At 40.7% G+C, this 12,489-nt stretch overlaps 1 protein-coding gene and 1 non-coding gene across 2 annotated transcripts in view; one reads left to right on the forward strand and one right to left on the reverse strand.

Annotated features, from left to right (window-relative positions):
- The window catches only part of LOC134537539 (spectrin beta chain), a 276,676-nt gene that overhangs the window by 26,519 nt on the left and 237,668 nt on the right, over positions 1-12,489 (forward strand). The gene's annotated exons all lie outside the window — the stretch shown is intronic.
- On the reverse strand, positions 9,359-9,430 carry Trnae-cuc (transfer RNA glutamic acid (anticodon CUC)). Its single transcript has one exon. It is a non-coding gene; the product is annotated as a tRNA-Glu (tRNA).

Genomic DNA, 12,489 nt, shown 5'->3' on the forward strand with positions numbered 1-12,489 from the left:
CCGCAGCTCCACCAATTAAGCTGCCTAATGCAGCGAGTGCTGGAAATATAAATGGTAATAGACCACCCTTCTTCCCCAGGGCTTTCCTGACAGATTTACGGTTTCTCTTCTTTGATGATGATGAAAATCTTAAACCTGCACCAAGCTTACGTTTCACTCTCATAATCTTGTTAACGGTCCACGCGGATACTCTCTGTCCAAATTTAGTTTCGGGAGACTTTCTAATCTTCTCGGCCGTGTCAGCTAATATTTTATCCGCTTTATGTCTTTCAGCCAAGTTATTACTATTCGCATACACAATATCGTGAAGACGACACGCCTCGTCTAGTGCATTCACACCACGATCACCTCTTGCTAGTCTCTCGGCTAGTCTCGTGCCAGGTCCACAGAAATTGTAGCCCGGAAGATGTGCCTCGAATGGTAGCTTATTTATAACAGAATTAACTAAGCCTGAACCTCTCTTCCGTCTCATACAAGACATATCAAGACACTGAGTGGTTTCACTATAAGGATGACTGTTTTATAGTGTTTAGGTTTAGTATTAAGAATGGAGGTTGTTCAACAACAGCTCGCTTTACCAATTTCACTAATTGATGATGATGTGTTTAGTAAAACTGAAGAACGTCATGGATCTCTGTTACCAAATACCATACGGTGTATAGTGTCAGGTCCTTCGAATTCTGGCAAAACTTGTCTTATTCTTTCACTTCTAGAACACCCCAATGGGATACGTTTTGAGAATGTGTATTTATATAGCAAGTCCCTAGAACAACCAAAATATCAACGTTTAGCCCATGTGCTGGAAAATGTCGGGGGAGTGAAATTTTTTAAATTTCGAGAAAATGCTGATGTTTTAGACCCCAGTCAAGCCCTCCCCAACTCTGTGCTAATCTTCGATGATGTTGCTTGTGATAAACAAAGCATTGTTCAAAAGTATTATTCTATGGGGCGACACCACAAGATCGACTGTTTCTACTTGGTACAAACTTATACCCAAACCCGAAAGCAATTAGTGCGAGATAATTGTAATCTAATAATTTTGTTTAAAATGGACGATCTTAATCTAAAACATGTGTTTTCCGACCATGTCGGTACAGATATGAGCTTTGAGAGATTTAAAACTCTTTGCGGTCACTGTTGGAACAGTCCTAATGAGCATGGTTTCATTGTGATAGCTAAAGATTTTCCTCTACATAAAGGGCGTTACAGATGTGGTTTTGATCAGTTTATTGTGATAGGTTCATGAATCATGATGTCAAAGTTCGGTGGTGGTGGACTTAAACGATCGCACGACTCATGCATGACGTTTACTCGTGAAGGGGACTGCGACTTAAGCTGGAAACATTTGAAGAGAGTTGGTGATCCTAAACAAGATGGTGATGCTGCTAATAAGAAGTATGTTGACGCAGTAAGCGGGGCTTTTACACATGCTTTGCATTCGATGACTGATGGTATGACACGACAAGTTACAGATATCAACAGATCACTTACTGTAACAAGAGATGTGCAAGTGGGGATTATGGAGTTCTTGCGCAATATGGAGGCTAAAGAACAGCATTTAATTGCTCAATTAAATGAAAGTCTTTCAGCTGTGTCGACAAAGTTGGGTGATATGTGCACCTCGTTGGAGAGCAGGTTAGATTTATTCGCAGAAACATTTATAGAGGAACTAAATGATGCACTAAATGCTAACATGGTTGAGATGGTATTGAAAATTAATGCTGGAATTGTACAACAGCTTTCACAAATGAATCGCACTGTTGGTGTTTTGACGATTACTCCTGATGAATATTCTCGCGGTGTGTTGTCTAAGAAACCTTCACCTCCAAAACCAGCACCTGCAAAAACAGCATCTTCAAAACCAGCACCTCCAAAACCAACACCTCCAAAACCAGCACCTCCAAAACCAGCACCTCCAAAACCATCAAGCTCTAGACATGCCTAGATCACTCACGTATTGATGCTAGTTGTATATAAAAGGGTGATATGCTATCGCTAACTCTGCAGTCATGTCTCTTGAGGCTAGTAAGTTGGAGCGCGTCATAGAAAATGTTCGTGCAAAGTATCTACTTGCCAAACGAGCTCGTTTGGAGAGGGATGCAATTAATGAAGAAATATTCAAGTCTGTTAATTCGCGTTTGGATAAACTTGGACCTACTACATCGCTCGCACAGTCTATCGATACTGTGAAGCAGGATTCTGCGGAAGAAGCTACTGTGAAACAATATTTAGAATCAAGCGACAGTGATGACTCGACCGCTATTCCTTTAAAACATCACGGTGTTCCATATGATGATTCTTTAGGTGGAGTGCAGTCTTATTTGCAGAGCTACAACCTTCGCTCTGGTGATGGAACCTATGGTGTATCTAAACGACATAACCGCTGGTTTTTAGGGGACACGGAAGTATTTTTTCACGATAACAATATGATTCGCGTTAAAGATGAACTAATACAACCTGCTCCTGGTTTATTTGAACTTTTATTTCGCAGAGAGCCGCATACGTACTCGGAATCGGCCCTTAAACAATATGGTAATCTACTAGAGCTTACAAATGCTTATTTTAAAAAGAATGATCCTGCAACAAATCTCTATAAAAGCACGTCACATGCGAAATTTGATATCATTAAGCAACTGTTTCCACATATTGGTTCGCAGCAACGAGGAAGTGGATTGTTACATAAAACATTGGATTTAGGTCGTAAACGAGAGTTCATTTATTGGAATGATCCGAATGAGATAGTAGATCGACTCAGGTTGTTAATGGCCTCGCAGGCTTCTGGCCACACCGGACACAATAACGAAATCCTTTCGATACTTGAAGAGTTACAAGAATCAGGATACATTGCAAAATGAGCGACGCACAGCGTGGGATTGCATACGAGCTTCACCGAGGCAAACGTATTATATTTCCTCGCAGAAGGGTTTTAACATATGGACTCCATGATTTACTACAGATTGATTTGGTAGAAATGATACCATACAGTAAAGTGAACAGTGGTTACAAGTACATCCTGACTGCCATAGATGTGTACAGCAAACGTGCTTATGCAGTTCCAGTTAAACAAAAGACAGGTGTGATGGTTACTGCTGCCATGAGAAGTATTTTGAAAGAAGCAGGAAGTTTTAAAAGTATTCAAAGTGATGCGGGAACAGAATTTTATAATTCAACTTTCAGAGCTCTTATGAAAAGAAAAAATATTAATCATTATTCCACTCACAGTGAGATTAAAGCAAGTGTGGTAGAGCGGTTTAATAGATCTCTAAAATCGCTGCTTTTTCGCGAGTTTTCAGCTCAAGGAAATTATAAGTGGCTTAAAATTTTACCACAAGTTCTACGTGTCTACAATAACAGATTCCACCGCACCATTGGCATGGCTCCGAATCAAGTGAAGGATGACTCTTTGCTACAAAGTGTTTACAAATATGTAAAGACAATTGACCCTAGAAAACCTAAGGCTCGTGTGGGGGATCATGTATGCGTGTCACGAAACAAGAAAGTTTTTGAAAAGGGGTTTACACCGAATTGGTCTCACGAAGTGTTTAAAGTAACAGCTATGAGGTCCAGCTTTCCGCGTGTGTATAACTTGAGTGATATGGATGGAAATGAAATACAAGGTGTTTTTTATGCTTCAGAAATTCAAATTACAAAATACCCCGATACATACTTGGTAAATAAAATTCATCGAAAGCGTGGTGAAAGATTCCAGGTGTCTTGGAAGGGGTTTCCCGATACCGTGAGGACATGGGTAAAGAGAAAGGATATGGGAGTTTAAGATTACATATACACATTTTATTTTACCTTATTGCTTGTTCTCAATCGAAGCATATTCTATGGAATCGTTTGTGTGGGCTGTTGTTGAGATTCTATTCCTGCAATGTATTTATAATGTGTGGACTACTTCCTGAACACGACCCAGCACTCTGCAGCTTGGGATCAACAAGCTGTGACGTCAGCCCGCGCTGGGCGCCTCATTGGAATGTGTAGCGCGACATCGGGTTTGCATGTCATCTTTCCGTCAAGACCAGGTCAACTATAGTCTTCATTCTGTCTCTGACAATTCCATAATGAACATGGCTGCTTTTGAGGAAATGCGCGATTGCATTGAATATGCGCTTCATGCTTGCATCGGCATGAATATAGATGCGATAGTACACCATCTAGAGGTCTCCGCGATCAATTTGTTCGCTGCATTTCCAGAGGAATACGAGTTTCTAACATACCTTTACAACGGTATTATAGCATGCTTTGAAGCTGTAATGGAGGCTCAAGAGCAAGTGGAGCCAGATGATGGAGTGGACAGCGGCTTCGGAGAGAGTGACGGTGAAGCATAATGCTTGCGCCCTTGTTAAACATGGAAAATAGGCCTCTCGGGGAAACTCGCCATGTATAAAAAAAAGGAGTTAACGCATCTAATGCTGTACCTCCTGAGACATAGTCTCTAAGGTGATGTGGAAAGCAGCATACCACTATAAATTCAAACACAAGTTTTTATTTATTTATTTTTTTTCAGCTTACACTCCAGAGAATCTTCCGCCACGTCGAGATGAAGAGAATGAGACTACACATCATAGTTATAAATTCACTATCACTAAATAATAATAATGAGCTTACACTATTATTAAATGCATTACAGGAAAGCTAACACTAAAGTATGCCTATAAGAAAAAATTTCTTATGCCTGCTTCTGATGCATATAAAGGAACACATATCATGATCATTCAATATGGTGCACTCTGTGCATGTAAGGGAACAATCTTTTCGGTGCACTCTGTGCATGTATTGGAACGAGTCCTTGGGTGTATCATGTGCTTCCAAGATGGTGGGGCTGTTGAATCCAAGATGGCGGAGAATTGTTTAAAGGTTGTAATATTTTTTTAAATTTAAATATCGCGCCCTCTGGTAGCAACACTTGTTACTAAATATATCGATTAGCATTCGACCTATCGAATGGTGCTGCACCCTGGCAGCTGAAATATGAAATAAATGTAAATATATCGATTAGCATTCGACCTATCGAATGGTGCTGCGCCCTGGCAGCTGAAATATGAAATAAAAGTAAATATATCGATTAGCATTCGACCTATCGAATGGTGCTGCGCCCTGGCAGCTGAAATATGAAATAAAAGTAAATATATCGATTAGCATTCGACCTATCGAATGGTGCTGCGCCCTGGCAGCTGAAATATGAAATAAAAGTAAATATATCGATTAGCATTCGACCTATCGAATGGTGCTGCGCCCTGGCAGCTGAAATATGAAATAAAAGTAAATATATCGATTAGCATTCGACCTATCGAATGGTGCTGCGCCCTGGCAGCTGAAATATGAAATAAAGATGGCGACGGTGGCACACTCTGGTAGCCAACTTGAGAATCACGATGGTGGCACCTCTGGCAACTAATTTTTGAATTTGCCGCGCGATACTAGCGACATCTACCAGCCAACTTGAGAACCAAGATGGCGGCGCCTCTGGCAACTAATTTTTGAATTTGGCACCATCTGGTAGTCTGTGCTGGAATTAAAGATGGCGGCTGTATAATAATTTTAATTTCAAATGTGGCGCCTTAGGTATGCATTAAGGAAAACAAAAACACCCTCCCCCATTTATTATAAACTTGCCGTCAGTACGTAGCATATATAGATTATTTATTCCACCATATTCCAATTGGTCTCGTGGTCTAGTGGTCAAGGCGTCCGCCTCGTAACCACGACATCCTGGACGTTTTCACGTCCCATGGATCGAATCCCAGCCTCGGCACTGAAAATATTTTAGTTAAAATAAAATAATACCTGCTGCTACCTGGTGGCGACCAACAGAACTATATGACGTCACACAAGATGGCGGCCTCCAGCAGCCGAAACAAGATGGCGACCAGGAAAAATCAAGATGGCGGCCTCCAGCAGACGAAACAAGATGGCGACCAGGAAAAATCAAGATGGCGGCCTCCAGCAGACGAAACAAGATGGCGGCCAGAAGAAATCAAGATGGCGGCCTCCAGCAGACGACACAGAATCATGACATCACGATTCGAAGTTGGTGGAAATTTCTAGAAATACAAAATGGCGGATTTGCGGATTTGCGATTTGCGGATTTGCGGATTTGTGAATTTGCGGATTTGCGGATCTCCGGATTAGCAGATTTGCGAATTTACGAATTTGCGGATTTGCAGATTTGCGGATTTGCGGATTTGCGGATTAGCCACTGGATTAGCGGATTAGCCACTGGATTAGCGCATAAAAAACTGGATTTGCACATAAAAAACTGGATTTGCACATAAAAAACCATAAAAAAATGCGTAAAAAACCATAAAAAATGGGATAATCCCCGGATTACCCCGCTCCCCCCCTCGCCTATGTTCCAGAGTCGGCACGCTCTCCCTACTTATATTAGTTAATTAGTTATAAGCAAAATGAAAATAGCATTGAATCTTATGAGGTTAACGCGGGTTGTGTAGTAGTGTAGTGCCCCTGAAACACTGGAGTGGCCTCTTAAATTCAATTTTTATCTAAGAGTTTTTTTGTTTCTCCTGCAAAAAGTGAATTCTTGACTTGTTACCTTTTACCCGGAGAGACCGTCCAAACATTCCGAAGTGTCGTGTCCCGTAGGGCCAGGTTCAAGAGTGATGACGGACAGACAGTCGAATGCCCCCGGCCGAGCGAATGGTCGACGTCATAGGTGGTCGAATGGGCGTGGCGTGGAGGGGTGGATTCCGACGCACCTCCTCCTTGACGGACTTGTTCCCCGCCGAGGAATGCCGGCGGAGAGGTGGGGGGGAGGCGGTGGACTCGGTTACCGCTACGCGCTATGGGGGTCCCGGTAACGGTCGTGGATGGGTCGCCACCATCGAACCCTCCTTCACCCCTCTCCCAATTCGTGTACCCATACTCCTCATGTGGAGGGGAAAGCTGTTATATAACCTCCCGCTATTCTCAAGCCGTCTCGACGAATTATCATTATTTTTGACGTGACAACGTCTAATAAATTTATGAACGCCGGCTGCACGCACGAAAAAGTGTCCCGTTTACGCACATTGTTCCGTTACGCTGTGTCCCGTTACGCTCATTGTACGCTTGCGCCGCACCTATCTCTCTTCCACTCGACTGTTTATAAAGTGAAGTGAAAAGTTAACGTTTTTTTTTGCTTATTACAACAACAATTTCGGCAATAAAGGTTAATTATTCTTGCATTTTAAAAATTCTGATTACTAGTATAATTTCAAGTATATATTCTTTTATTATTAATATAAAAATGATTCAATTTTATTCATAAAGTATGCAATCATTTCATCAATGTTTTGTTATGACGTTGTCACGTTAAACTATCGTCCGTAAACCGACTTTACAGACAACCAATTTTTTTTAAACCTAACCTAACTTAATTCTAAGCGTACTTGGTTGGTAGCGGTCCGGGTTAGGGAAGACTCCAAGGGCGGTATTCCAAGACATTCGGGTGAAGATAGCGAATAAGCACTGCCTTGTTTGGGATACAACCGTAACCTAATTCACGGGACGTATTTCCAGAACTTGTCCGAACCCCAATCCCTGTTAGGTGACGGAAAAGCAACCGTTTTAGTGAACTGTGCCCCTGCACGAGGCTAGAAACTGATTTCAGTGCATTCTAGCGGATGTTTTGGCAACCGCAGATACATTTGACATGCCGAAAATCCTACAGATAGCAGCACTATCGCTTGAATTAAATGGTGTAATTTTAATTTCTTCAAGTACTTTTAAAGTGGCGATTATTTGTTTTTATGACCGTTAAAGCGTAGAAAATGTGCTCCAGGATAGTTTCACTATCACAAAGTCTCATTTGGCACACCAACACGCTTGGTACGTCTCCAGATGTTCACAAAAGTGACTATGTACGAGTTAATGGCGTCAGACGCGGGTCCGACATGTGGACGAAATCAATGAAAAAAGTGAGCTCTGCGCATGCGCAGAATTTGGGCAATAGAACGCCAGCGGTAAGGACACTGAAATCCGTTCCTTAAAAACAAAGGGACTTGCCGTGTGCTATCTAAGGGCCTGAGAGCGGTGAAGTGTACTAGGAAAATGGTTAGGGCACATTTGTGTAGTAGCATATTCAGAACCTAAACCCTTATTATTGTGTCGTGGAATACCGACCTAAATGCCCCGGCGGATACCTCTCACATAGTCACGAGCATAGAGTAAATAAACTACTAGTACAACGTGGACACTCAATGCTATTGAGTCTTCTTCATAATTATTGTGCTACTAGACCGCAAACTTGAGTAAACTAATGCAGTGTTATCACAATTTTAACCTACAATAAACGGGTCGCAAGTTATGAAATTATGTGTGTTATTTATACACTATATGTCTAAGTGCTATCCTTGTATGTAGGTATACAAAAAAATAGTCTAAATGTGTGTAAAATCTGTGTGAGGAAACTAGGAATTATTTCTTTAGCGTGTGAATTACCAGCCCTGCATTTTTTTTTTATTTTTTGCTTTGCAGCATTTTACGTAGCTAATAGAAGAATGGGAGAGTGTTCAAAGCATACCAATGTTGCTTAGTCTTCTGTTCTTTTAACATAACACACACAACACACATAAATTCACGCATATTCCATAATTATTCCGATCACTGAATACGATTCCTTGCATCTAGCACGGTCACTTTCATCACGTCACATTGTCTTCTTCGTTGTTCCGAGATTCAACACGTGCAACACGTAATAAAAATTAATAAAAAAATTTTTATTTATCATGTTCAAGAGTAATATAAATTTTTATAAAGTTGAAACTAGATGGAATAAAATACTTGATGTCTTAAATATAAGTAAAATACCATAGCTTTAAAACTTTTATTTACTTTTCCAAGGTTCGATTTAGCATTGAGCTATTATAAAAGCTGGCTCATTTTCCCCTGTAGTGTGTCCGCTCCCTGGTCATGAGCGTCGGATGCTGTCCTCGCGAATGCTGCATTTATTAGAATTGGTTTTCCATTTCAGAAAAATAATATCCCTATTGCAAATCTAACGTCCGTACGAAATGATTTTACTCAAAAACTGGCGATGCTATTTATTGACTTAGAATTTACACTAATTTTAAGTCAGAGAGTGAAACCAGAGTTAATTGAGCTTTTTTGTTGTTATATCTCAAAAATTATTTTGGAAGATATGGCTAATAATCATGTACTAAAAATTTAAATTTATCTATGTAAATAACGGTATCAAAATGTGGTAAAGAAAAAGGGTTGGATTTGGTCACAAAATTATTTCCAAATGAATTCTGTATTGTTTGATACACTTATTGTGTAAAAAGAAAGATCTTTAAAAAATTGAATATACAAGATCAATTTTAATATAAATTGTTCATATAAAAATATTGCTTTCCGGTACCGGGAATCGAACCCGAGCCTCCTGGGTGAGAGCCAGGTATCCTAGCCACTAGACCATACCGGATGATAATAAAAGTTGCTATATAATAAAATTATATGTACGCAATTTTAACATCTTATTTTTTGTCAAACGTCATACTATGAAAACAATTGCTCCATAAATATGTTGTTTGTTGTAACCTGTAAAATTATGATCGTGAAATTGTTGGCAGTTATTTTCCGGAGTAGTAAAGATGTGAAAAGTCGATAGCAAAAAGTTCGGAACTAGAACCAGTGCGTCTCTTAATTCATTTCTTTATAAATTATAAAGTATCAAAATGTTTTTCGTTTTTTATTCCTAGCTTTTCTTTTTTAACAGTATTAACATTTCGGACTTCAAATTGGGCTAAGTTTGACTTAAATAATTTTCAATCATACGAGTTTCTAATATTTGTGTGATCTTGTTTATTTTAAAATTTAAAAAAAAAAAATGGCCTCAGTGTTTTATGCAGATAATTTATGAATTAATTTAATGTTAGGTTTCTAAAATTTTAGAGTAATAACCCAAAAAAATGTGTAGCATGATAATTAATATCATTTGAAAATTATTTTAAAAAAACAGTGAACGAAAGAAATGTTGCAGATACGAACAGTTAAAAAGTAGCTACTGAGAGGCAGAGGCGCAACAACAGGGGGGGGGGGGGGGGGGGCAAGGGTATTTTGCCCCCCCTCTGAAACCTTGAAGTGGGGGAAAACGGGGGAAAAGAAAGTGCTGTGTAATCAATTTTTAGATAATAAAACTGCTTAAATAACACCATTTACCACCTTGATTCTTTATAAAAAGGTATATTGCCCTCCACCCCCCCTTGGAAATTTAGTTGTTGCGCCCCTTCTGAGAGGTGAGAGATAACACGGTAGTGAGAATTGAGAGCACAAATGACGTAACGAGGCATAAAGTGACGACGATGAAAACTGAAGTGCACAGAGGAAAGCCTGTTGATTTAGCTGACGAAGCGAACAAAAATATCCCCATACCCTGGCCTGCCTCGCGTCCACGCGGACAGACAGTTTCACGAGCTGTACTTGCCTCTTCTTCACACGCTTGTCCGCCGTCAGCGGCCATCTTGCTCTGCTGGGAGTCGAGTCAGAATCCGTTTTCTTACGACCTGTTTTGCGGTAGCCTACAACTCACGTCGTTTCGGTTCCCTACCACGTTCGTGCAACTCCGGATTTCTCTCAAAAATTGAAATTTAAAAAAATCGAAGGGTTAGGTTAGGTTAGGTCAGTCACAACATGCTTGAACTTTTGAGCGGCTGAAGTGGCGTTAATACCAAAACGCAAAACTTCGAAAATCTTCGGAAATTCTTGCAGGGAACAGAAACTACGTGAGTTGTAGGCTTCCCCCTGTTTTGCACTGCAGTCGAGTTTTTTAAACACCATTCCGGAGAGAAGTAAATTGATAAAAAAAAAATTGGTTGTCTGTAAAGTCGGTTTACGGAAGATAGTTTAACGTGACAACGTCATAACAAAACATTGATGAAATGATTGCATACTTTATGAATAAAATTGAATCATTTTTATTTTAATAATAAAAGAATAAATACTTGAAATTATATTAGTAATCAGATTTTTAAAATGCAAGAATAATGAACCTTTATTGCCGAAATTGTTGTTGTAATAAGCAATGAAAACCACATTAACTTTTCACTTCACTTTATAAACAGTCGAGTGGAAGAGAGATAGATGCGGCGCAAGCGTACAATGAGCGCAACGGGACACAGCGTGACGGAACAATGTACGTAACGGGACACAGCGTAACGGAACAATGTGCGTAACGGGACACTTTTTCGTGCGTGCAGCCGGCGTTCATTGATTTATTAGACGTTGTCACGTCACAAAAAAAAAAGAAGACATTTCCAGCATTTGTGTAGTGTTTAAACAAGTTAAGTCCATTTTCGTGTTTAAGTAGTTGTGATACGAAACTGTACGTTTTCGGGCCCGTTCTACAGTGACACGGAAACGTAGACGGATCTAACGGAACATAGTTTCCACAACAGCACGCAGACGGACACGGATCCGTACGGATTGGCTCGCCAATGCAGATACAGGAATTTTATTTTCCCAGGGGGGGGGGGGGGGAGGGATATTAAAAAAAAATTTAAAACATGTACATGCAGAGCCGGATTTAGAGGTCTGGAGGCCTCGGGCCAACAGAGGAGCGGAGGCCCCCTGGCCCCAAATTATTTTCCAAATAAAATGAACAATTTTTTTTTCAGTCGAGTTTTCCAATAAATACTTTATTGTGAAATCAAGTAGATTCTCTTAGTATTTAAAAAACATACATAAATATAATCGGAGACAAGAATTATATGAAATTATTGCGGGGGCGCTCCGTTTGTGGGGGCCCTCCGTTTGTGGAGGCCCCGGGGCTTTCGCCCCGGTTGCCCTCCCCTAAATTCGGCCCTGTGTACATGTATATTAAAAAAAATTATATTACTGTTGACTCTAACACATATGGGCCTACAGTATGTAGTAGTAGTAATCCACTTCAGCCGGTACAGAGGTGTTTGGGATAGTCTATGACGAAAGGCTGGGGGAACCCATCCCTACATCGACACCACCACAACCGCCTTAATATATTATGTAACCAGCAGTAATTCAGTGGCTAGCCCTTCCCCCCCCCCTTTCCCCTCCCCCTAGCGCCGACACCACAGTAGCATACTGTCTTAACTGACTTTATGCAAATTTTTTTTTATAATAACTTCGGGAAAAAAGGGGGGGGGGGGGATATCCCACTACAGCGTCTCATCTCGCGTCTCGGGTAATTTGGCCACCGCAAACACACTCCATGACACGTCGCCTTCCGTCTGCAAGGCATCAAGCACTACATACTTGTTTTGCCCCTTCTCGCGTCTGGCGTTCTTCCGACGACGCAATCGCTCCACTTGAAACGTGTTTCCTCTCTCCCACCCCCTTACATCGTCGGACTCTTTCGTACCCACGAGTCTTAGCTGATTAATCTGTTCCGAGATGATGCCATTACGTATCAGTTGACGCATCCATTAATTGAAAAGAAAAAAATAATTAATTCCGGAAGAGTCGTCGGCGGCCGTTATCGCAGACGCGTCACGCTCTCTTTTTAGC

Source organism: Bacillus rossius, chromosome 12, assembly GCF_032445375.1.
Source record: "Bacillus rossius redtenbacheri isolate Brsri chromosome 12, Brsri_v3, whole genome shotgun sequence".
Classification (NCBI taxonomy): domain Eukaryota; kingdom Metazoa; phylum Arthropoda; class Insecta; order Phasmatodea; family Bacillidae; genus Bacillus; species Bacillus rossius.